Source organism: Anopheles funestus, unplaced genomic scaffold, assembly GCF_943734845.2.
Source record: "Anopheles funestus unplaced genomic scaffold, idAnoFuneDA-416_04 scaffold_11_ctg1, whole genome shotgun sequence".
NCBI lineage: Eukaryota > Metazoa > Arthropoda > Insecta > Diptera > Culicidae > Anopheles > Anopheles funestus.
In genome coordinates, this window is record NW_026045231.1 from 217,178 (window position 1) to 243,746 (window position 26,569).

The following is a 26,569-nucleotide window of genomic DNA, read 5'->3' on the forward strand; positions in this document are numbered from 1 at the left end:
GAGGCTTCTGACGGACTTAGTCTCGAAGCTTTCACCAGAACTAAAAGCTCGGTGGCTTAGAGACTCCCTCAACGAGGAAGAAGGCAAGGTTAAAAATTTGGCAGATTTCGCCAAATGGCTAAAACCAACGGAAGACGTAGCAATTACACTCGTCGCCATGGAAGGGGGTCAAAGGGAAAGATCGACAAGCCTGAATGCGCATTTTTCAACTAGGCGCCAAAATTCTAAGGGATGCCTAATTTGCAGTCGTCCGCACGAAACGACGGCCTGCTATAAATTAAAAAACGCTCTCGTAAATGAGCGATGGAAAATTTTGAAGGAAAAGAACGTGTGTACTAACTGCTGCAAGTTTACGAACCATACAGCCATCAACCGCCGATCAAATCCACAATGTACAGTTGACGGTTGTGGTCGACGGCACCACGTAATATTACATGAGGAAAGAACCAACAAAATTGGCGTGTCGTCAAGGGGACATTTAAATTTTCATCAGAATTCGGAACAATATCTGTTCCAAGTACTCCCGATAACCGTCTATAGTGGAGATACTTCTATAAAGACATTCGCGCTTATTGATCCCGGATCATCCACTAGTCTCATGACAGAGGATTTGAGACGTAAACTAAATGTCTGCGGGCCAAGAAAACCTCTAACGCTCTCATGGACGAATGGCTGCAACCAAGTAGAAGATGAAAGCATGTCAGTAGCGCTTAAAATAAGAGGACCTAACGGTAGGATGCTCTGCATCAAAAACATTAGAACTGTGAAGGAGCTTGACCTCCCAACGCAAACCATGAACGTTAGCGCCCTTAAGAGAAGATTTTCTCATTTAAAGGCACTGAACATAGCTGGATATGAGAACGCTAAACCCACCGTCCTGTTAGGCCTCCCACATGCATATTATACTCAAGCGGTTGAGTCAAAGGCAGGAACACCCGATGAACCCGTAGCGCATAAAACACGCATTGGATGGGTCATCTTTGGAAAATGCAATCAAGGAGATACAACAGGGCGACATCACTTGTTTACCGTGCAAGAAAAGAAAGAAGAAGATGAGAAAACGATGAGAGAACTTATGAAAGGATTTTTCTCAACGGAGGAATTTGGTGTTAGGAAAACTAAATTTTTACCAAAGTCAAAGGATGATGAAAAGGCTCTCGCCATAATGAGCAGTACTTTAAAATATGAAAAGGGACAGTATGAAATTGGTCTTTTATGGAAAGATCCAGAAGTATCTCTCCCAAATAGCTACGCACAAGCGTTAAGAAGGCTCCAAAGCCAAGAACGCAAAATGAAAAATAATGATGAGTTGAAAGCATGGTATAGAAAACAAATAGCTGATTACGTTGAGAAGGATTACGCACGCAAATTAACACCGTTTGAACTTCTGGAAACAAGTTCCAAGATAAACTACATTCCTCACTTTGTAGTAGTCAACCTTAACAAACCAATTCCAAAACCTAGGCTGGTTTTTGATGCAGCCGCTAAAAATGAAGGAGTTTCATTAAACTCCACTCTTCTATCCGGACCAGATGCCACTACATCTATCTTCGGAGTTTTAATACGATTTCGTGAATTCCCTATCGCATGTTCTGGAGACATTAAGGAAATGTTTCATCAGATACGGATCCGCGAGGAGGACCAGGTTGCTCAAAGATTCTTGTTTAGAGACAACCCGAGTGATGAACCTCAAGTTTATACAATGAATGTAATGACCTTTGGAGCAACATGCTCTCCAGCATGTGCCCAATTTGTTAAAAATCAGAACGCCTTAAAATATAAAGAAGAGTACCCAAAGGCAGTGGAAGCAATATTAAAAAATCACTACGTTGACGATTACCTTGATAGTTTTCGGACTATCAATGATGCAATCAAAACCATCAACGAAGTATGCCTCATACACGACAAGGCACATTTCTTTATAAGAAATTTCGTTTCCAATTGTCAAGAGGTAATACAAAATATTCCGGAAAACAGGTCTTCACAACAAGAGTTGCTCCACATCTCAACTAAAGAGATGAATTTCGAGAAAATCCTGGGACAATACTGGGATAAAACGAGCGATTCGTTGCGTTACAAAATCAAAGACATCGCTTGCATTCACCTGTCAAAAAGGGAGATGCTAGCCTTTGTGATGAGGATATACGATCCCTTAGGCCTAGCTGCAAATTTTACTACGCAGGCTAAAGTAATCATTCAAGAAATCTGGAAGACAGAACTGGATTGGGACAGCCCGGTACCAGAACACGTAATGATTCAATGGCTCCAGTGGTTGGAAAGATTAAAGGAACTGGAGCGCATAGAAATCCCAAGGTGCTATTCGAAAGCTGCCGACACCAAAAAATCTGAATTGCACACTTTCGTTGACGCCTCGGAGAAAGCGTTCGCAGCGGTGGTGTATTTACGAACCCTGAGCAAGACAGGTGTAGACGTAAATATAGTAGCGGCGAAATCAAGAGTGGCACCAATAAAGCCACTCTCAATTCCAAAATTAGAACTTCAAGCCGCGATTCTCGGAGCTAGGCTCGCCGAAGCTGTGAAAGAACAGATGCGAATTAAAACAGAAAACGATTATTTCTGGACAGACTCCAAAACCGTCTTAGGATGGATTAACGCAGACCCACGAAAATATAAACAATTTGTGGCGGTACGCATTGGAGAAATTTTAGATTGTACCAATGCTCATCAATGGAAATGGGTCCCTTCGGGTAATAACCCTGCAGATGAAGCTACTAAGGTTACAACGAGGAAATCTATTTGGCTGAATGGCCCAGAGTTTTTAAAACATGACCAAATTCAGAGTCAAGACCCAACGGTAATTGTCACACAAGAAGAAATACGTCCTAACTACACCATTAAAACCGTTGAAAGGCAATCATTCGAGTTTATAAGAACCGAATGGTGCTCTAATTGGAATAGATTGAGGAGAGCACTCGCAATCAGTCTGAAATTCATTGACTTGCTAAAAAGCAAGGTTCGAAGAACCAAATTTGTACCTATTATTCAAAAGACCGATCTTGACGAAGCAGAGAAGATCTTATTACAAAAGACTCAGTGGGAGGTATACGGAGATGATCTCTTACAACTATCGTTAAATGGACAAATATCAAAAAATAGTCCTATAAAAACATTGAACCCACAAATAATTGAAGGACTGATACGAGCGAATGGACGATTAGCTAATATTAGTTACCTTCACGACGAAGTGAAACAACCCATCATTTTGCCCAAGAAGCATCATGTGACAGAATTAATCATAGGTCAATATCATGAACGCTATAAGCACAAGAAAACGGAGGCAGTTATTGCGGCGATTCGACAGAAGTACTGGATAATAGACCTCCGGGCCGCGGTAAGAAAGGTAATCAGCAAGTGCCAACATTGCAAAAATGAGCGGGCGCGCCCCATTGCCCCAATGATGGCTCCGCTTCCAGAAAGCCGAGCCGCCGTGCACAAAAAACCTTTCACCCATACAGGTGTAGATTACTATGGACCCATGACAGTAACAATCGGAAGAAGGGTAGAAAAAAGATGGGGAGCAATATTTACATGTATGACAACACGTGCCATACATTTAGAAATCGCCAAAGACTTGAGCGCAAATTCGTTCATAATGTGCCTAAAAAATATGCAGCATAGAAGAGGAAAGGTTTGTCACATATACAGTGACAATGGTACAAACTTTGTTGGAGCGAACAGGCAAATAACGGAACTGATCGAAAGATGTGCAACCGACGGTATCCAATGGCATTTTAATCCCCCGGCCGCACCTCACTTTGGAGGTGTATGGGAGAGAATGGTCAGAGAAGTCAAGAGCCTGCTGCCAAACAATGATAGTATTCCAGAAGAAGTACTAAGATCGACCTTCATCGAGATTGAGTTTATCCTCAATAACAGACCTCTAACGCACATTCCTCTCGAAACTGAAGACGATGAACCTCTTACACCGTTTCACTTCTTGATAGGGTGTTCCGGAGAGGCCGAACCAACACCAGCGGGGATTTCCGCAGCTGAAGCTAGCAGAAACAACTGGAAGAAGGCACAAGTTATTACTCGACAACATTGGGAACGTTGGTTAAAAGAATACCTCCCAACACTAGCAAAACGGGAAAAGTGGATAGAACGCTCGGACCCAATACAGCCTGATGACATAGTGGTCTTTCCTGACGAAAAACGCGTAGGCAGGTGGTTAAAGGGACGGGTAGTAGAAGTCTATCCTGCTAAAGACGGGCAAGTCAGGTCCGCAAGAATCAAAGTTGAAAAAGGCGAATACAAACGCCCTGTTATCAATTTAGCAGTACTAAAGGTAAAGGGGAACGAAAAAATTACAGACGTACCTTCGTGGGGAGTAAAAAGGCCGATCAACATCGCCTACGTTAAACAAATAGCCGAACAACTAAAAACCCTTCCTGCAAAAAGGAGGAAGCATTTAATAAAACCTTACAATGGTTCTCTATCTGTTTATTCTAATCACGTTCATAAACCCGATAAGTAATTTATCGGTTCGCCAAGTTGAAGAACCTGGGATATTTTTCGACCACGAAGGGACGCTTCTCCTAAAAAGGGGTGTGTGGGAAACAGCCTTCCACACCAAAATACACCCCGACAATGACACAGAGACTTTACTAACGATGGACAAAAAGGTGACCACAGCTTTCAAGGCTCTGAACGACATGGACACTAATCTTCTAAATATGAAATTAACATTACAACAAAATATTCGACACGCACTTCAACTATCACAGACTGCAGTAATAAGACGAACCAAACGATCTAGCGGTATATTTGGATTTTTAAAGGGCATTCTTTTTGGAGAGGACGATATTGACGAACAGTTGGCCCTCTTTAGAGCCTCCGAAGACCAGAAACTAAGACATGTATCAGAAGAAATGGCAAATAAAATTAAAAGAGGTGACAGGCTTAGGAGCGAGTTATACATGAAATTTGATCACATGCATGAAGGCATAAAGAGTCTAAACAACAGCTTCAAACAAAAAAAAAACGTATAGGATTAATCATAGCATTAATCATCAAACAAGTACGAGCTAAGATGTACACTTTACGCCCTCCACCGTTTAAATCGTCCGAAAATAGTAACCCCTCTACGAGGAATTACGGGGGTCAGGATGTTGACGACAGCAGTGTATAATCAGGCCAGTAACTGACCAAAATATTGTAAAACTGCTGATCGCGATCGATCAGCAGAAAAAGCAACATGGCCTAGTAAGTAGGTGAAAAAGCAACATGGCCTAGTAAGTAAGTGAAAAAGCAACAAATTGTAAAACTGCTGATCGCGATCGATCAGCAGAAAATTAGTATATAAGTTATGTTAAGTTAAGAATAAAGTAACATTTCAAACGAGAACTCACTAAAGAACAGTGTTTGTTTTGTTCACCAGCCAAGTCGGACGGTTAAACCTCCTGTCTTGGCTCTTCCCAACGGATTTAGATTCGTTGCGGAAATTTTATTAGCCAAGACACCTTAGCCAAGACACATTAGCCAAGACACCTTAGCCAAGAAACATTAGCCGAGACACATTAGCCAAGACACATTAGCCAAGACACATTAGCCAAGACACCTTAGCCAAGACACCTTAGCCAAGACACATTAGCCAAGACACATTAGCCGAGACACATTAGCCAAGACACATTAGCCAAGACACCTTAGCCAAGACACCTTAGCCAAGACACCTTAGCCAAGACACCTTAGCCAAGACACATAAGCCAAGACACATTAGCCAAAACACATTAGCCAAGACACCTTAGCCAAGACACATTAGCCAAAACACATTAGCCAAGACACATAAGCCAAGACACATTAGCCAAAACACATTAGCCAAGACACCTTAGCAAAGACACCTTAGCCAAGACACCTTAGCCAAGACACATTAGCCGAGACACATTAGCCAAGACACATTAGCCAAGACACCTTAGCCAAGACACCTTAGCCGAGACACATTAGCCGAGACACCTTAGCCAAGACACCTTAGCCAAGACACCTTAGCCAAGACACCTTAGCCAAGACACCTTAGCCAAGACACATTAGCCGAGACACCTTAGCCAAGACACCTTAGCCAAGACACCTTAGCCAAGACACATTAGCCGAGACACATTAGCCAAGACACCTTAGCCAAGACACCTCAGCCAAGACACATTAGCCGAGACACATTAGCCAAGACACAATAGCCAAGACACCTTAGCCAAGACGCATTAGCCAAGACACATTAGCCGAGACACATTAGCCAAGACACCTTAGCCAAGACACATTAGCCAAGACACCTTAGCCAAGACACCTTAGCCAAGACACCTTAGCCAAGACACATTAGCCAAGACACCTTAGCCAAGACAACTTGGCCAAGACACCTCAGCCAAGACACCTTAGCCAAGACACATAAGCCAAGACACATTAGCCAAGACACATTAGCCGAGATACATTAGCCGAGACACCTTAGCCAAGACACCTTAGCCAAGACACCTTAGCCAAGACACCTTAGCCAAGACACATTAGCCAAGACACCTTAGCCAAGACACCTTAGCCAAGACACATTAGCCAAGACACATTAGCCGAGACACATTAGCCAAGACACATAAGCCAAGACACATTAGCCAAGACACATTAGCCGAGATACATTAGCCGAGACACCTTAGCCAAGACACCTTAGCCAAGACACCTTAGCCAAGACACCTTAGCCAAGACACCTTAGTCAAGACACCTTAGCCAAGACACACTATCCAAGGCACATTAGCCGAGACACATTAGCCAAGACACCTTAGCCAAGACACATTAGCTAAGACACATTAGCCGAGACACATTAGCCAAGACACCTTAGCCAAGATACATTAGCCAAGACAACTTAGCCAAGACACCTTAGCCAAGACACATTAGCCAAGACACATTAGCCAAGACACCTTAGCCGAGACACCTTAGCCAAGACACATTAGCCGAGACACATTAGCCAAGACACCTTAGCCAAGACACATTAGCCGAGACACATTAGCCAAAACATATTAGCCAAGACACCTTAGCCAAGACACCTTAGCCAAGACGCCTTAGCCAAGACACCTAAGCCAAGACACCTTAGCCAAGACACACTAGCCAAGGCACTTTAGCCGAGACACATTAGCCAAGACACATTAGCCAAGACACCTTAGCCAAGACACCTTAGCCAAGACACCTTAGCCAAGACACCTTAGCTAAGACACATTAGCCGAGACACTTTAGCCAAGACACCTTACCCAAGACACATTAGCCAAGACACTTTAGCCGAGACACTTTAGCCAAGACACATTAGCCAAGACACATTAGCCGAGACACATTAGCCAAGACACCTTAGCCAAGACACATTAGCCAAGACACTTTAGCCGAGACACTTTAGCCAAGACACATTAGCCAAGACACATTAGCGAAGACACCTTAGCCAAGACAAATTAGCCAAGACACATTAGCCGAGACACCTAAGCCAAGACACCTTAGCCAAGACACCTTAGCCAAGACACCTTAGCCAAGACACATTAGCCAAGACACCTTAGCCAAGACACCTTAGCCAAGACACCTTAACCAAGACACATTAGCCGAGACACCTTAGCCAAGACACCTTAGCCAAGACACCTCAGCCAAGACACATTAGCCGAGACACATTAGCCAAGACACATTAGCCAAGACACCTTAGCCAAGACACATTAGCCAAGACACATAAGCCGAGACACATTAGCCAAGACACCTTAGCCAAGACACATTAGCCAAGACACATTAGCCAAGACACCTTAGCCAAGACACATTAGCCAAGACACCTTAGCCAAGACAACTTGGCCAAGACACCTTAGCCAAGACACCTTAGCCAAGACACATAAGCCAAGACACATTAGCCAAGACACATTAGCCGAGACACATTAGCCGAGACACATTAGCCAAGACACCTTAGCCAAGACACATGAGCCAAGACACCTTAGCCAAGACACCTTAGCCAAGACACCTTAGCCAAGACACATTAGCCAAGACACATTAGCCGAGACACATTAGCCAAGACACATTAGCCAAGACACATTAGCCAAGACACCTTAGCCAAGACACCTTAGCAAAGACACCTTAGCCAAGACACCTTAGCCAAGACACACTAGCCAAGACACATTAGCCGAGACACCTTAGCCAAGACACATTAGCCAAGACACATTAGCCGAGACACCTTAGCCAAGACACATTAGCCAAGACACATTAGCCAAGACACCTTAGCCAAGACACCTTAGCCAAGACACATTAGCCAAGACACCTTAGCCAAGACACCTTAGCCAAGACACCTTAGCCAAGACACATTAGCCGAGACACATTAGCCAAGACACCTTAGCCAAGACACCTCAGCCAAGACACATTAGCCAAGACAACTTAGCCAAGACACCTTAGCCAAGACACATTAGCCAAGACACATTAGCCAAGACACCTTAGCCGAGACACATTAGCCAAGACACCTTAGCCAAGACAACTTGGCCAAGACACCTTAGCCAAGACACATTAGCCGAGACACCTTAGCCAAGACACCTTAGCCAAGACACATAAGCCGAGACACATTAGCCAAGACACATTAGCCGAGACACCTTAGCCAAGACACCTTAGCCAAGACACATAAGCCGAGACACATTAGCCAAGACACCTTAGCCAAGACACATTAGCCAAGACACATTAGCCAAGACACCTTAGCCAAGACACATTAGCCAAGACACCTTAGCCAAGACACACTTTAGCCGAGACACTTTAGCCAAGACACATTAGCCAAGACACATTAGCCAAGACACCTTAGCCAAGACACATTAGCCAAGACACATTAGCCAAGACACCTTAGCCAAGACAAATTAGCCAAGACACATTAGCCGAGACACCTAAGCCAAGACACCTTAGCCAAGACACCTTAGCCAAGACACATTAGCCAAGACACCTTAGCCAAGACACCTTAGCCAAGACACCTTAGCCAAGACACATTAGCCGAGACACCTTAGCCAAGACACCTTAGCCAAGACACCTCAGCCAAGACACATTAGCCAAGACACATTAGCCAAGACACATAAGCCGAGACACATTAGCCAAGACACCTTAGCCAAGACACATTAGCCAAGACACATTAGCCAAGACACCTTAGCCAAGACACATTAGCCAAGACACCTTAGCCAAGACAACTTGGCCAAGACACCTTAGCCAAGACACCTTAGCCAAGACACATAAGCCAAGACACATTAGCCAAGACACATTAGCCGAGACACATTAGCCAAGACACCTTAGCCAAGACACCTTAGCCAAGACACATTAGCCAAGACACCTTAGCCAAGACACCTTAGCCAAGACACCTTAGCCAAGACACCTTAGCCAAGACACATTAGCCAAGACACATTAGCCGAGACACATTAGCCAAGACACATTAGCCAAGACACATTAGCCGAGACACCTTAGCCAAGACACCTTAGCCAAGACACCTTAGCCAAGACACCTTAGCCAAGACACACTAGCCAAGACACATTAGCCAGGACACCTTAGCCAAGACACCTTAGCCAAGACACCTTAGCCAAGACACATTAGCCAAGACACATTAGCCAAGACACATTAGCCGAGACACATTAGCCAAGACACCTTAGCCAAGACACATTAGCCAAGACACATTAGCCGAGACACATTAGCCAAGACACCTTAGCCAAGACACCTTAGCCAAGACACCTTAGCCAAGACACCTTAGCCAAGACACCTTAGCCAAAACACCTTAGCCAAGACACATTAGCCGAGACACATTAGCCAAGACACCTTAGCCAAGACACATTAGCCAAGACACATTAGCCGAGACACATTAGCCGAGACACATTAGCCAAGACACCTTAGCCAAGACACCTTAGCCAAGACACCTTAGCCAAGACACATTAGCCGAGACACATTAGCCAAGACACCTTAGCTAAGACACCTTAGCCAAGACACCTTAGCCAAGACACCTTAGCCAAGACACCTTAGCCAAGACACCTTAGCCAAGACACTTTAGCCGAGACACATTAGCCAAGACACATTAGCCGAGACACCTTAGCCAAGACACATTAGCCAAGACACATTAGCCGAGACACATTAGCCAAGACACCTTAGCCAAGACACATTAGCCAAGACACCTTAGCCAAGACACATTAGCCAAGACACATTAGCCGAGACACCTTAGCCAAGACACCTTAGCCAAGACATTTTAGCCAAGACACCTTAGCCAAGACACCTTAGCCAAGACACATTAGCCAAGACACCTTAGCCAAGACACCTTAGCCAAGACACCTTAGCCAAGACACATTAGCCGAGACACATTAGCCAAGACACCTTAGCCAAGACACCTCAGCCAAGACACATTAGCCGAGACACATTAGCCAAGACACAATAGCCAAGACACCTTAGCCAAGACACATTAGCCAAGACACATTAGCCAAGACACCTTAGCCAAGACACCTTAGCCAAGACACATTAGCCAAGACACCTTAGCCAAGACACCTTAGCCAAGACACATTAGCCAAGACACCTTAGCCAAGACAACTTGGCCAAGACACCTTAGCCAAGACACCTTAGCCAAGACACATAAGCCAAGACACATTAGCCAAGACACATTAGCCGAGATACATTAGCCGAGACACCTTAGCCAAGACACCTTAGCCAAGACACATTAGCCAAGACACCTTAGCCAAGACACCTTAGCCAAGACACCTTAGCCAAGACACATTAGCCAAGACACATTAGCCAAGACACCTTAGCCAAGACACATTAGCCAAGACACATTAGCCGAGACACATTAGCCAAGACACCTTAGCCAAGACACATTAGCCAAGACACCTTAGCCAAGACACCTTAGCCAAGACACCTTAGCCAAGACACCTTAGCCAAGACACATTAGCCAAGACACCTTAGCCAAGACACCTTAGCCAAGACACCTTAGCCAAGACACCTTAGCCAAGACACATTAGCCAAGACACATTAGCCAAGACACATTAGCCGAGACACATTAGCCAAGACACATTAGCCAAGACACCTTATCCAAGACACCTTAGCCAAGACACCTTAGCCAAGACACGTAAGCCAAGACACATTAGCCGAGACACATTAGCCAAGACACATTAGCCAAGACACCTTAGCCAAGACACATTAGCCAAGACACCTTAGCCAAGACACATCAGCCAAGACACATTAGCCGAGACACATTAGCCAAGACACATTAGCCAAGACACCTTAGCCGAGACACATTAGCCAAGACACATTAGCCGAGACACCTTAGCCAAGACACCTTAGCCAAGACACCTTAGCTAAGACACATTAGCCGAGACACATTAGCCAAGACACATTAGCCAAGACACATTAGCCAAGACACTTTAGCCGAGACGCTTTAGCCAAGACACATTAGCCAAGACACATTAGCCGAGACACCTTAGCCAAGACACCTTAGCCAAGACACCTTAGCCAAGACACCTTAGCCAAGACACATTAGCCAAGACACATTAGCCGAGACACATTAGCCAAGACACCTTAGCCAAGACACCTTAGCCAAGACACATTAGCCGAGACACATTAGCCAAGACACCTTAGCCAAGACACCTTAGCCAAGACACCTTAGCCAAGACACCTTAGCCAAAACACCTTAGCCAAGACACATTAGCCGAGACACATTAGCCAAGACACCTTAGCCAAGACACATTAGCCAAGACACATTAGCCGAGACACATTAGCCGAGACACATTAGCCAAGACACCTTAGCCAAGACACCTTAGCCAAGACACCTTAGCCAAGACACATTAGCCGAGACACATTAGCCAAGACACCTTAGCTAAGACACCTTAGCCAAGACACCTTAGCCAAGACACCTTAGCCAAGACACCTTAGCCAAGACACCTTAGCCAATACACTTTAGCCGAGACACATTAGCCAAGACACATTAGCCGAGACACCTTAGCCAAGACACATTAGCCAAGACACATTAGCCGAGACACATTAGCCAAGACACCTTAGCCAAGACACATTAGCCAAGACACCTTAGCCAAGACACATTAGCCAAGACACATTAGCCGAGACACCTTAGCCAAGACACCTTAGCCAAGACACCTTAGCCAAGACACCTTAGCCAAGACACATTAGCCAAGACACCTTAGCCAAGACACCTTAGCCAAGACACCTTAGCCAAGACACATTAGCCGAGACACATTAGCCAAGACACCTTAGCCAAGACACCTCAGCCAAGACACATTAGCCGAGACACATTAGCCAAGACACAATAGCCAAGACACCTTAGCCAAGACACATTAGCCAAGACACATTAGCCAAGACACCTTAGCCAAGACACCTTAGCCAAGACACATTAGCCAAGACACCTTAGCCAAGACACCTTAGCCAAGACACATTAGCCAAGACACCTTAGCCAAGACAACTTGGCCAAGACACCTTAGCCAAGACACCTTAGCCAAGACACATTAGCCAAGACACCTTAGCCAAGACACCTTAGCCAAGACACATTAGCCAAGACACATTAGCCGAGACACATTAGCCAAGACACATTAGCCAAGACACATTAGCCAAGACACCTTAGCCAAGACACCTTAGCCAAGACACCTTAGCCAAGACACCTTAACCAAGACACCTTAGCCAAGACACATTAGCCAAGACACCTTAGCCAAGACACCTTAGCCAAGACACCTTAGCCAAGACACCTTAGCCAAGATACCTTAGCCAAGACACCTTAGCCAAGACACCTTAGCCAAGGCACATTAGCCGAGACACATTAGCCAAGACACATTAGCCGAGACACCTTAGCCAAGACACCTTAGCCAAGACACCTTAGCTAAGACACATTAGCCGAGACACATTAGCCAAGACACCTTAGCCAAGACACCTTAGCCAAGACACTTTAGCCAAGACACTTTAGCCAAGACACATTTGCCAAGACACATTAGCCGAGACACATTAGCCAAGACACCTTAGCCAAGACACATTAGCCAAGACAAATTAGCCAAAACATATTAGCCAAGACACCTTAGCCAAGACACCTTAGCCAAGACACCTTAGCCAAGACACATTAGTCAAGACACCTTAGCCAAGACACATTAGCCAAGGCACTTTAGCCGAGACACATTAGCCAAGACACATTAGCCAAGACACCTTAGCCAAGACACCTTAGCCAAGACACCTTAGCCAAGACACCTTAGCTAAGACACATTAGCCGCGACACTTTAGCCAAGACACCTTACCCAAGACACATTAGCCAAGACACTTTAGCCGAGACACTTTAGCCAAGACACATTAGCCAAGACACATTAGCCGAGACACATTAGCAAAGACACATAAGCCAAGACACATTAGCCAAGACACTTTAGCCGAGACACTTTAGCCAAGACACATTAGCCAAGACACCTTAGCCAAGACACCTTAGCCAAGACAAATTAGCCAAGACACATTAGCCGAGACACCTAAGCCAAGACACCTTAGCCAAGACACCTTAGCCAAGACACCTTAGCCAAGACACCTTAGCCAAGACACATTAGCCAAGACACCTTAGCCAAGACACCTTAGCCAAGACACCTTAGCCAAGACACATTAGCCGAGACACCTTAGCCAAGACACCTTAGCCAAGACACCTCAGCCAAGACACATTAGCCGAGACACATTAGCCAAGACACATTAGCCAAGACACCTTAGCCAAGACACATTAGCCAAGACACATAAGCCGAGACACATTAGCCAAGACACCTTAGCCAAGACACATTAGCCAAGACACATTAGCCAAGACACCTTAGCCAAGACACATTAGCCAAGACACCTTAGCCAAGACAACTTGGCCAAGACACCTTAGCCAAGACACCTTAGCCAAGACACATAAGCCAAGACACATTAGCCAAGACACATTAGCCGAGACACATTAGCCAAGACACCTTAGCCAAGACACCTTAGCCAAGACACATTAGCCAAGACACCTTAGCCAAGACACCTTAGCCAAGACACCTTAGCCAAGACACCTTAGCCAAGACACATTAGCCAAGACACATTAGCCGAGACACATTAGCCAAGACACATTAGCCAAGACACATTAGCCAAGACACCTTAGCCAAGACACCTTAGCCAAGACACCTTAGCCAAGACACCTTAGCCAAGACACCTTAGCCAAGACACACTAGCCAAGACACATTAGCCGAGACACCTTAGCCAAGACACATTAGCCAAGACACATTAGCCGAGACACCTTAGCCAAGACACCTTAGCCAAGACACATTAGCCAAGACACCTTAGCCAAGACACCTTAGCCAAGACACATTAGCCAAGACACCTTAGCCAAGACACCTTAGCCAAGACACCTTAGCCAAGACACATTAGCCGAGACACATTAGCCAAGACACCTTAGCCAAGACACCTCAGCCAAGACACCTTAGCCAAGACACCTTAGCCAAGACACCTTAGCCAAGACACATTAGCCAAGACACATTAGCCAAGACACCTTAGCCAAGACACATTAGCCAAGACACCTTAGCCAAGACAACTTGGCCAAGACACCTTAGCCAAGACACATTAGCCGAGACACCTTAGCCAAGACACCTTAGCCAAGACACATAAGCCGAGACACATTAGCCAAGACACATTAGCCGAGACACCTTAGCCAAGACACCTTAGGCAAGACACATAAGCCGAGACACATTAGCCAAGACACCTTAGCCAAGACACATTAGCCAAGACACATTAGCCAAGACACCTTAGCCAAGACACATTAGCCAAGACACCTTAGCCAAGACACCTTAGCCAAGACACATAAGCCAAGACACATTAGCCAAGACACATTAGCCGAGACACATTAGCCAAGACACCTTAGCCAAGACACCTTAGCCAAGACACATTAGCCAAGACACCTTAGCCAAGACACCTTAGCCAAGACACCTTAGCCAAGACACATAAGCCAAGACACATTAGCCAAGACACATTAGCCGAGACACATTAGCCAAGACACCTTAGCCAAGACACCTTAGCCAAGACACATTAGCCAAGACACCTTAGCCAAGACACCTTAGCCAAGACACCTTAGCCAAGACACCTTAGCCAAGACACATTAGCCAAGACACATTAGCCGAGACACATTAGCCAAGACACATTAGCCAAGACACATTAGCCAAGACACCTTAGCCAAGACACCTTAGCCAAGACACCTTAGCCAAGACACCTTAGCCAAGACACCTTAGCCAAGACACACTAGCCAAGACACATTAGCCGAGACACCTTAGCCAAGACACATTAGCCAAGACACATTAGCCGAGACACCTTAGCCAAGACACCTTAGCCAAGACACATTAGCCAAGACACCTTAGCCAAGACACCTTAGCCAAGACACATTAGCCAAGACACCTTAGCCAAGACACCTTAGCCAAGACACCTTAGCCAAGACACATTAGCCGAGACACATTAGCCAAGACACCTTAGCCAAGACACCTCAGCCAAGACACCTTAGCCAAGACACCTTAGCCAAGACACCTTAGCCAAGACACATTAGCCAAGACACATTAGCCAAGACACCTTAGCCAAGACACATTAGCCAAGACACCTTAGCCAAGACAACTTGGCCAAGACACCTTAGCCAAGACACATTAGCCGAGACACCTTAGCCAAGACACCTTAGCCAAGACACATAAGCCGAGACACATTAGCCAAGACACATTAGCCGAGACACCTTAGCCAAGACACCTTAGGCAAGACACATAAGCCGAGACACATTAGCCAAGACACCTTAGCCAAGACACATTAGCCAAGACACATTAGCCAAGACACCTTAGCCAAGACACATTAGCCAAGACACCTTAGCCAAGACAACTTGGCCAAGACACCTTAGCCAAGACACCTTAGCCAAGACACATTAGCCAAGACACATTAGCCAAGACACCTTAGCCAAGACACATTAGCCAAGACACATTAGCCGAGACACATTAGCCAAGACACCTTAGCCAAGACACATTAGCCAAGACACCTTAGCCAAGACACCTTAGCCAAGACACCTTAGCCAAGACACCTTAGCCAAGACACATTAGCCAAGACACCTTAGCCAAGACACCTTAGCCAAGACACCTTAGCCAAGACACATTAGCCAAGACACATTAGCCAAGACACCTTAGCCGAGACACATTAGCCAAGACACATTAGCCAAGACACCTTAGCCAAGACACCTTAGCCAAGACACCTTAGCCAAGACACGTAAGCCAAGACACATTAGCCGAGACACTTTAGCCAAGACACATTTGCCAAGACACATTAGCCGAGACACATTAGCCAAGACACCTTAGCCAAGACACATTAGCCAAGACAAATTAGCCAAAACATATTAGCCAAGACACCTTAGCCAAGACACCTTAGCCAAGACACCTTAGCCAAGACACATTAGTCAAGACACCTTAGCCAAGACACATTAGCCAAGGCACTTTAGCCGAGACACATTAGCCAAGACACATTAGCCAAGACACCTTAGCCAAGACACCTTAGCCAAGACACCTTAGCCAAGACACCTTAGCTAAGACACATTAGCCGCGACACTTTAGCCAAGACACCTTACCCAAGACACATTAGCCAAGACACTTTAGCCGAGACACTTTAGCCAAGACACATTAGCCAAGACACATTAGCCGAGACACATTAGCAAAGACACATAAGCCAAGACACATTAGCCAAGACACTTTAGCCGAGACACTTTAGCCAAGACACATTAGCCAAGACACCTTAGCCAAGACACCTTAGCCAAGACAAATTAGCCAAGACACATTAGCCGAGACACCTAAGCCAAGACACCTTAGCCAAGACACCTTAGCCAAGACACCTTAGCCAAGACACCTTAGCCAAGACACATTAGCCAAGACACCTTAGCCAAGACACCTTAGCCAAGACACCTTAGCCAAGACACATTAGCCGAGACACCTTAGCCAAGACACCTTAGCCAAGACACCTTAGCCAAGACACATTAGCCGAGACACATTAGCCAAGACACATTAGCCAAGACACCTTAGCCAAGACACATTAGCCAAGACACATAAGCCGAGACACATTAGCCAAGACACCTTAGCCAAGACACATTAGCCAAGACACATTAGCCAAGACACCTTAGCCAAGACACATTAGCCAAGACACCTTAGCCAAGACAACTTGGCCAAGACACCTTAGCCAAGACACCTTAGCCAAGACACATAAGCCAAGACACATTAGCCAAGACACATTAGCCGAGACACATTAGCCAAGACACCTTAGCCAAGACACCTTAGCCAAGACACATTAGCCAAGACACCTTAGCCAAGACACCTTAGCCAAGACACCTTAGCCAAGACACCTTAGCCAAGACACATTAGCCAAGACACATTAGCCGAGACACATTAGCCAAGACACATTAGCCAAGACACATTAGCCAAGACACCTTAGCCAAGACACCTTAGCCAAGACACCTTAGCCAAGACACCTTAGCCAAGACACCTTAGCCAAGACACACTAGCCAAGACACATTAGCCGAGACACCTTAGCCAAGACACATTAGCCAAGACACATTAGCCGAGACACCTTAGCCAAGACACCTTAGCCAAGACACATTAGCCAAGACACCTTAGCCAAGACACCTTAGCCAAGACACATTAGCCAAGACACCTTAGCCAAGACACCTTAGCCAAGACACCTTAGCCAAGACACATTAGCCGAGACACATTAGCCAAGACACCTTAGCCAAGACACCTCAGCCAAGACACCTTAGCCAAGACACCTTAGCCAAGACACCTTAGCCAAGACACATTAGCCAAGACACATTAGCCAAGACACCTTAGCCAAGACACATTAGCCAAGACACCTTAGCCAAGACAACTTGGCCAAGACACCTTAGCCAAGACACATTAGCCGAGACACCTTAGCCAAGACACCTTAGCCAAGACACATAAGCCGAGACACATTAGCCAAGACACATTAGCCGAGACACCTTAGCCAAGACACCTTAGGCAAGACACATAAGCCGAGACACATTAGCCAAGACACCTTAGCCAAGACACATTAGCCAAGACACATTAGCCAAGACACCTTAGCCAAGACACATTAGCCAAGACACCTTAGCCAAGACACCTTAGCCAAGACACATAAGCCAAGACACATTAGCCAAGACACATTAGCCGAGACACATTAGCCAAGACACCTTAGCCAAGACACCTTAGCCAAGACACATTAGCCAAGACACCTTAGCCAAGACACCTTAGCCAAGACACCTTAGCCAAGACACATAAGCCAAGACACATTAGCCAAGACACATTAGCCGAGACACATTAGCCAAGACACCTTAGCCAAGACACCTTAGCCAAGACACATTAGCCAAGACACCTTAGCCAAGACACCTTAGCCAAGACACCTTAGCCAAGACACCTTAGCCAAGACACATTAGCCAAGACACATTAGCCGAGACACATTAGCCAAGACACATTAGCCAAGACACATTAGCCAAGACACCTTAGCCAAGACACCTTAGCCAAGACACCTTAGCCAAGACACCTTAGCCAAGACACCTTAGCCAAGACACACTAGCCAAGACACATTAGCCGAGACACCTTAGCCAAGACACATTAGCCAAGACACATTAGCCGAGACACCTTAGCCAAGACACCTTAGCCAAGACACATTAGCCAAGACACCTTAGCCAAGACACCTTAGCCAAGACACATTAGCCAAGACACCTTAGCCAAGACACCTTAGCCAAGACACCTTAGCCAAGACACATTAGCCGAGACACATTAGCCAAGACACCTTAGCCAAGACACCTCAGCCAAGACACCTTAGCCAAGACACCTTAGCCAAGACACCTTAGCCAAGACACATTAGCCAAGACACATTAGCCAAGACACCTTAGCCAAGACACATTAGCCAAGACACCTTAGCCAAGACAACTTGGCCAAGACACCTTAGCCAAGACACATTAGCCGAGACACCTTAGCCAAGACACCTTAGCCAAGACACATAAGCCGAGACACATTAGCCAAGACACATTAGCCGAGACACCTTAGCCAAGACACCTTAGGCAAGACACATAAGCCGAGACACATTAGCCAAGACACCTTAGCCAAGACACATTAGCCAAGACACATTAGCCAAGACACCTTAGCCAAGACACATTAGCCAAGACACCTTAGCCAAGACAACTTGGCCAAGACACCTTAGCCAAGACACCTTAGCCAAGACACATTAGCCAAGACACATTAGCCAAGACACCTTAGCCAAGACACATTAGCCAAGACACATTAGCCGAGACACATTAGCCAAGACACCTTAGCCAAGACACATTAGCCAAGACACCTTAGCCAAGACACCTTAGCCAAGACACCTTAGCCAAGACACCTTAGCCAAGACACATTAGCCAAGACACCTTAGCCAAGACACCTTAGCCAAGACACCTTAGCCAAGACACATTAGCCAAGACACATTAGCCAAGACACCTTAGCCGAGACACATTAGCCAAGACACATTAGCCAAGACACCTTAGCCAAGACACCTTAGCCAAGACACCTTAGCCAAGACACGTAAGCCAAGACACATTAGCCGAGACACATTAGCCAAGACACATTAGCCAAGACACCTTAGCCAAGACACATTAGCCAAGACACCTTAGCCAAGACACATCAGCCAAGACACATTAGCCGAGACACATTAGCCAAGACACATTAGCCAAGACACCTTAGCCAAGACACATTAGCCAAGACACATTAGCCGAGACACATTAGCCAAGACACCTTAGCCAAGACACATTAGCCGAGACACATAAGCCAAGACACCTTAGCCAAGACACCTTAGCCAAGACACATTAGCCAAGACACCTTAGCCAAGACACCTTAGCCAAGACACCTTAGCCAAGACACCTTAGCCAAGACACCTTAGCCAAGACACATCAGCCAAGACACATTAGCCGAGACACATTAGCCAAGACACATTAGCCAAGACACATTAGCCAAGACACTTTAGCCAAGACACTTTAGCCAAGACACATTAGCCAAGACACATTAGCCGAGACACATTAGCCAAGACACCTTAGCCAAGACACATTAGCCAAGACACATTAGCCAAAACATATTAGCCAAGACACCTTAGCCAAGACACATTAGCCAAGACACCTTAGCCAAGACACCTTAGTCAAGACACCTTAGCCAAGACACACTAGCCAAGACACCTTAGCCAAGACACCTTAGCCAAGACACATTAGCCAAAACACATTAGCCGAGACACATTAGCCAAGACACCTTAGCCAAGACACATTAGCCAAGACACATTAGCCAAGACACCTAAGCCAAGACACCTTAGCCAAGACACCTTAGCCAAGACACATTAGCCAAGACACATTAGCCAAGACACCTTAGCCAAGACACCTTAGCCAAGACACCTTAGCCAAGACACCTTAGCCAAGACACATTAGCCAAGACACCTTAGCCAAGACACATTAGCCGAGACACCTTAGCCAAGACACCTTAGCCAAGACACATTAGCTAAGACACATTAGCCGAGACACATTAGCCAAGACACCTTAGCCAAGATACATTAGCCAAGACACTTTAGCCGAGACACTTTAGCCGAGACACATTAGCCAAGACACATTAGCCGAGACACATTAGCCAAGACACCTTAGCCAAGACACCTTAGCCAAGACACCTTAGCCAAGACACATTAGCCAAGACACATTAGCCAAGACACCTTAGCCGAGACACATTAGCCAAGACACCTTAGCCAAGACACATTAGCCAAGACACATTAGCCGAGACACATTAGCCAAGACACCTTAGCCAAGACACCTTAGCCAAGACACCTTAGCCAAGACACCTTAGCCAAGACACCTTAGCCAAGACACATTAGCCAAGACACATTAGCCAATACAGATTAGCCAAGACACCTAAGCCAAGACACCTTAGCCAAGACACCTTAGCCAAGACACATTAGCCAAGACACCTTAGCCGAGATGCATTAGCCAAGACACTTTAGCCAAGACACCTTAGCCAAGACACATTAGGCAAGACACATTAGCCGAGACACATTAGCCAAGACACCTTAGCCGAGACACCTTAGCCAAGACACATAAGCCAAGACACATTAGCCAAAATACATTAGCCAAGACACCTTAGCAAAGACACCTTAGCCAAGACACATTAGCCAAGAAACATTAGCCGAGACACATTAGCCAAGACACATTAGCCAAGACACCTTAGCCAAGACACCTTAGCCAAGACACCTTAGCCAAGACACATTAGCCAAGACACCTTAGCCAAGACACATTAGCCAAGACACATTAGCCGAGACACATTAGCCAAGACACCTTAGCCAAGACACCTTAGTCAAGACACCTTAGCCAAGACACATTAGCCAAGACACCTTAGCCAAGACACCTTAGCCAAGACACCTTAGCCAAGACACCTTAGCCAAGACACCTTAGCCAAGACACATTAGCCAAGACACATTAGCCAAGACACCTTAGCCAAGACACCTTAGCCAAGACACATTAGCCAAGACACATTAGCCAAGACACCTTAGCCAAGACACATTAGCCAAGACACATTAGCCGAGACACATTAGCCAAGACACCTTAGCCAAGACACATAAGCCAAGACACATTAGCCGAGACACATTAGCCAAGACACCTTAGCCAAGACACCTTAGTCAAGACACCTTAGCCAAGACACATTAGCCAAGACACCTTAGCCAAGACACCTTAGCCAAGACACCTTAGCCAAGACACATTAGCCAAGACACATTAGCCAAGACACATAAGCCAAGACACCTTAGCCAAGACACATTAGCCAAGACACATTAGCCAAGACACCTTAGCCTAGACACATTAGCCAAGACACATTAGCCGAGACACATTAGCCAAGACACCTTAGCCAAGACACCTTAGTCAAGACACCTTAGCCAAGACACATTAGCCAAGACACCTTAGCCAAGACACCTTAGCCAAGACACCTTAGCCAAGACACCTTAGCCAAGACACATTATCCAAGACACATTAGCCAAGACACCTTAGCCAAGACACCTTAGCCAAGACACATTAGCCAAGACACATTAGCCAAGACACCTTAGCCAAGACACATTAGCCAAGACACATTAGCCGAGACACATTAGCCGAGACACATTAGCCAAGACACCTTAGCCAAGACACCTTAGCCAAGACACATTAGCCAAGACACCTTAGCCAAGACACATTAGCCAAGACACATTAGCCGAGACACATTAGCCAAGACACCTAAGCCAAGACACCTTAGCCAAGACACATTAGCCAAGACACATTAGCCGAGACACATTAGCCGAGACACCTTAGCCAAGACACCTTAGCCAAGACACCTTAGCCAAGACACCTTAGCCAAGACACCTTAGCCAAGACACCTTAGCCAAGACACATTAGCCGAGACACATTAGCCAAGACACATTAACCAATACAGATTAGCCAAGACACCTAAGCCAAGACCCCTTAGCCAAGATACCTTAGCCAAGACACCTTAGCCAAGACACATTAGCCAAGACACCTTAGCCGAGATACATTAGCCAAGACACCTTAGCCAAGACACCTTAGCCAAGACACCTTAGCCAAGACACATAAGCCAAGACACATTAGCCAAAACACATTAGCCAAGACACCTTAGCAAAGACACCTTAGCCAAGACACCTTAGCCAAGAAACATTAGCCGAGACACATTAGCCAAGACACATTAGCCAAGACACATTAGCCAAGACACCTTAGCCAAGACACCTTAGCCAAGACACATTAGCCAAGACACATTAGCCGAGACACATTAGCCAAGACACATTAGCCAAGACACCTTAGCCAAGACACCTTAGCCAAGACACCTTAGCCAAGACACCTTAGCCAAGACACATAAGCCAAGACACATTAGCCAAAACACATTAGCCAAGACACCTTAGCCAAGACACATTAGCCAAAACACATTAGCCAAGACACATAAGCCAAGACACATTAGCCAAAACACATTAGCCAAGACACCTTAGCAAAGACACCTTAGCCAAGACACCTTAGCCAAGACACATTAGCCGAGACACATTAGCCAAGACACATTAGCCAAGACACCTTAGCCAAGACACCTTAGCCAAGACACCTTAGCCAAGACACCTTAGCCAAGACACATAAGCCAAGACACATTAGCCAAAACACATTAGCCAAGACACCTTAGCAAAGACACCTTAGCCAAGACACATTAGCCAAGAAACATTAGCCGAGACACATTAGCCAAGACACATTAGCCAAGACACATTAGCCAAGACACCTTAGCCAAGACACATAAGCCAAGACACATTAGCCAAAACACATTAGCCAAGACACCTTAGCAAAGACACCTTAGCCAAGACACATTAGCCAAGAAACATTAGCCGAGACACATTAGCCAAGACACATTAGCCAAGACACATTAGCCAAGACACCTTAGCCAAGACACCTTAGCCAAGACACCTTATCCAAGACACCTTAGCCAAGACACATTAGCTGAGACACATTAGCCAAGACACATTAGCCGAGACACATTAGCCAAGACACCTTAGCCAAGACACCTTAGCCAAGACACATTAGCCAAGACACATTAGCCAAGACACCTTAGCCAAGACACTTTAGCCAAGACACCTTAGCCAAGACACATTAGCCAAGACACCTTAGCCAAGACACCTTAGCCAAGACACCTTAGCCAAGACACCTTAGCCAAGACACCTTAGCCAAGACACCTTAGCTAAGACACATTAGCCGAGACACATTAGCCAAGACACATTAGCCAAGACACCTTAGCCAAGACACCTTAGCCAAGACACCTTAGCCAAGACACATAAGCCAAGACACATTAGCCGAGACACATTAGCCAAGACACATTAGCCAAGACACCTTAGCCAAGACACATTAGCCAAGACACCTTAGCCAAGACACATCAGCCAAGACACATTAGCCGAGACACATTAGCCAAGACACATTAGCCAAGACACCTTAGCCAAGACACATAAGCCAAGACACTTTAGCCAAAACACATTAGCCAAGACACCTTAGCCAAGACACATTAGCCAAGACACATTAGCCGAGACACATTAGCCAAGACACCTTAGCCAAGACACCTTAGCCAAGACACCTTAGCCAAGACTCCTTAGCCAAGACACCTTAGCCAAGACACATTAGCCGAGACACATAAGCCAAGACACATTAGCTAATACAGATTAGCCAAGACACCTTAGCCAAGACACCTTAGCCAAGACACCTTAGCCAAGACACCTTAGCCAAGACACCTTAGCCAAGACACGCTAGCCGAGACACATTAGCCAAGACACCTTAGCCAAGACACCTTAGCCAAGACACCTTAGCCAAGACACATTAGCCAAGACACATCCCAGTCATGCAAAAGCGAGTTCATGCGGTCGAGTTTCTTTTGTTCTCATGGTCCCTAACGGGTCTGTTCGGAATCCACCGCGGAGTCCCGGAGGAAGACATTTAGCGACCACACGCACACACTCAAACCGGGTTGGTATATAAAGCCCCGCGTAGCCACGCCCGCTTCAGTCGCCCGCGAGCGTTCGTAGCGTGTGGACCTACGCCGGATTTTAGCAAAAAAAATGAATGAATTCCAGAAAATAAAAACGCCAGGGGGGTTCCTCAAATTCACTCTCTCGTGAGAGCGTGAGAGAATCTTTTTTCCCCATACAACTTCCTTGGAGCTTTTGCTGAAATGATAGAGAACATTGGATTAGAAATTGGTGTAGAAGAAAGTCATGCTTACATTTGCGCCATCCGACCAGTCGTCGAGGGGGTACGTTGTGTACCGTATATAAATGAAGCTGAATGGGAATGGATTTCACTGCACGTATGATGCAAAAAATAATTCTTTCGTGCTTTTAGATATTTTTGGGGAAAAATATTGCATGACAGGTTTGTTTTCTACCATACGGCCGTTCCGATAAAAAATATTAGGCGCTGTTTGGACCTTTTTAACTACCTTCAAGGTGTGGTTTTTTGGAAAATTTCTTTAAACACACAGAAATACGAGGTAGCTGCTACACGTGCTAATTTTTTCCCATGAGCATTCACACAGACGACAGGTAACTAGCACTGTTCGTTGTCGCTACGCGCCTATACATGCGGAAGGTGTTACTGGTTGTTGTAGCCAGGTAATGAACACAGGATGCTATGTAGGTGCGACTAGGGGAAACCGAATACCTCTGGTGAGAATTGAGTCATACCACAAAGCATTGCTTGGCCAAGAAATGCTTACCGGCTAAACATAGGTAAAGAATATGAATGTAAAAGGATGCGTCGATTAGGTGTCGCACGATGGGACTACAGGCAGTGAACGATCAATTTAAAAGCTGTTCAGAAGTCCTAAATTTTTCATAACAGTTGTTCATAAGTAGGTCAACACTGTCCTTTACACTTTTATCCAAATCGTATGTTTGAATGAATTTAAAAATTAAATTTGTGACGCTGAAGCAATCCCCGATATATTTAATCAAAATAACATGGTTAATCATTTGTATAAAAATCTATAAAAATCTTTGAAAGATGCAAAATGTTATTCTTTACAACTTTGTAGAACATCATTTTCGTCTAGCTCTTCAACTTTTTTAGTTATTCGATAAAAACCAAAGCCAGTACGTTACGGGCGGCCACGAGGAAATAGCTAAAGCAAGGCATAGAATTGTAGCGAAAAATACCTCGGTTTTGTAATTGAAATATAATACTATTTTATTTAAATATCTCACGGGAAAATCCTGCAACTATTAGCCCAAAGTGAGGTCAACATATTGTAATCGGTGGTTTGTAAATAAATAATGATTTTAATACAAATAAATGAAGAAAAGTGAATGCGCTTTTGCACGCTACGACCACCGCGTACGCTGCGGACGCGTTGCTTTCCACATGGACTCATTCACCGGCATTAAACATTCACCCGCAAGGATCGTGCAAGCGCCCGTACACTGCGAGGGCTAGCGTTGCTTTCCACATGGACGCCGTGAGGATCCCACATGGATTCCGACAGGATTCCACATGGACTCGAAAGCTTCCATATTCATCCGCCAGGATCGTGCATGCGCCCGTACGCTGCGAGCAATCCCGATGCGTTCCACATGGATTCCACATCGACCCGCGTCACGCCCCTAGGATCGTGCAGGCGCTCGTACGCTGTGTACACACATGGTGTCTTTGAATGTGTTAGTGTGTATCGATGCGCGATCCCAACGCGCATTCTCGCTTTAGCAGGATGATCGTTAGTGAGGTAGAGGGAGAAAGGGCTAATTGGGATCGACAGCGTACCGTGTATATGCGTATGTGCACGTTTTTTATCTCACTTCGCCTGTAGGCCAGAACATAGCGGCAATAGTATTAATTAGCAGGCGTGGTTGAATTGCACATTGGGATTAGCCGAGACACCTTAGCCAAGACACCTTAGCCAAGACACCTTAGCCAAGACACATTAGCCAAGACACCTTAGCCAAGACACATTAGCCGAGACACATTAGCCAAGACACCTTAGCCAAGACACCTTAGCCAAGACACCTTTGCCGAGACACATTAGCCAAGACACCTTAGCCA

General features: G+C 45.8%; 1 long non-coding RNA gene across 1 annotated transcript; it reads right to left on the reverse strand.

Moving 5' to 3' along the window:
- Positions 1–8,486: 8,486 nt before the first annotated feature.
- Positions 8,487–24,286, reverse strand: LOC125774268 (uncharacterized). Its single transcript, XR_007420728.1, has 3 exons — positions 24,229–24,286; positions 11,391–11,740; positions 8,487–8,644 (listed from the first exon to the last, which is right to left on the reverse strand). It is a non-coding gene; the product is annotated as an uncharacterized LOC125774268 (long non-coding RNA).
- Positions 24,287–26,569: the final 2,283 nt, after the last annotated feature.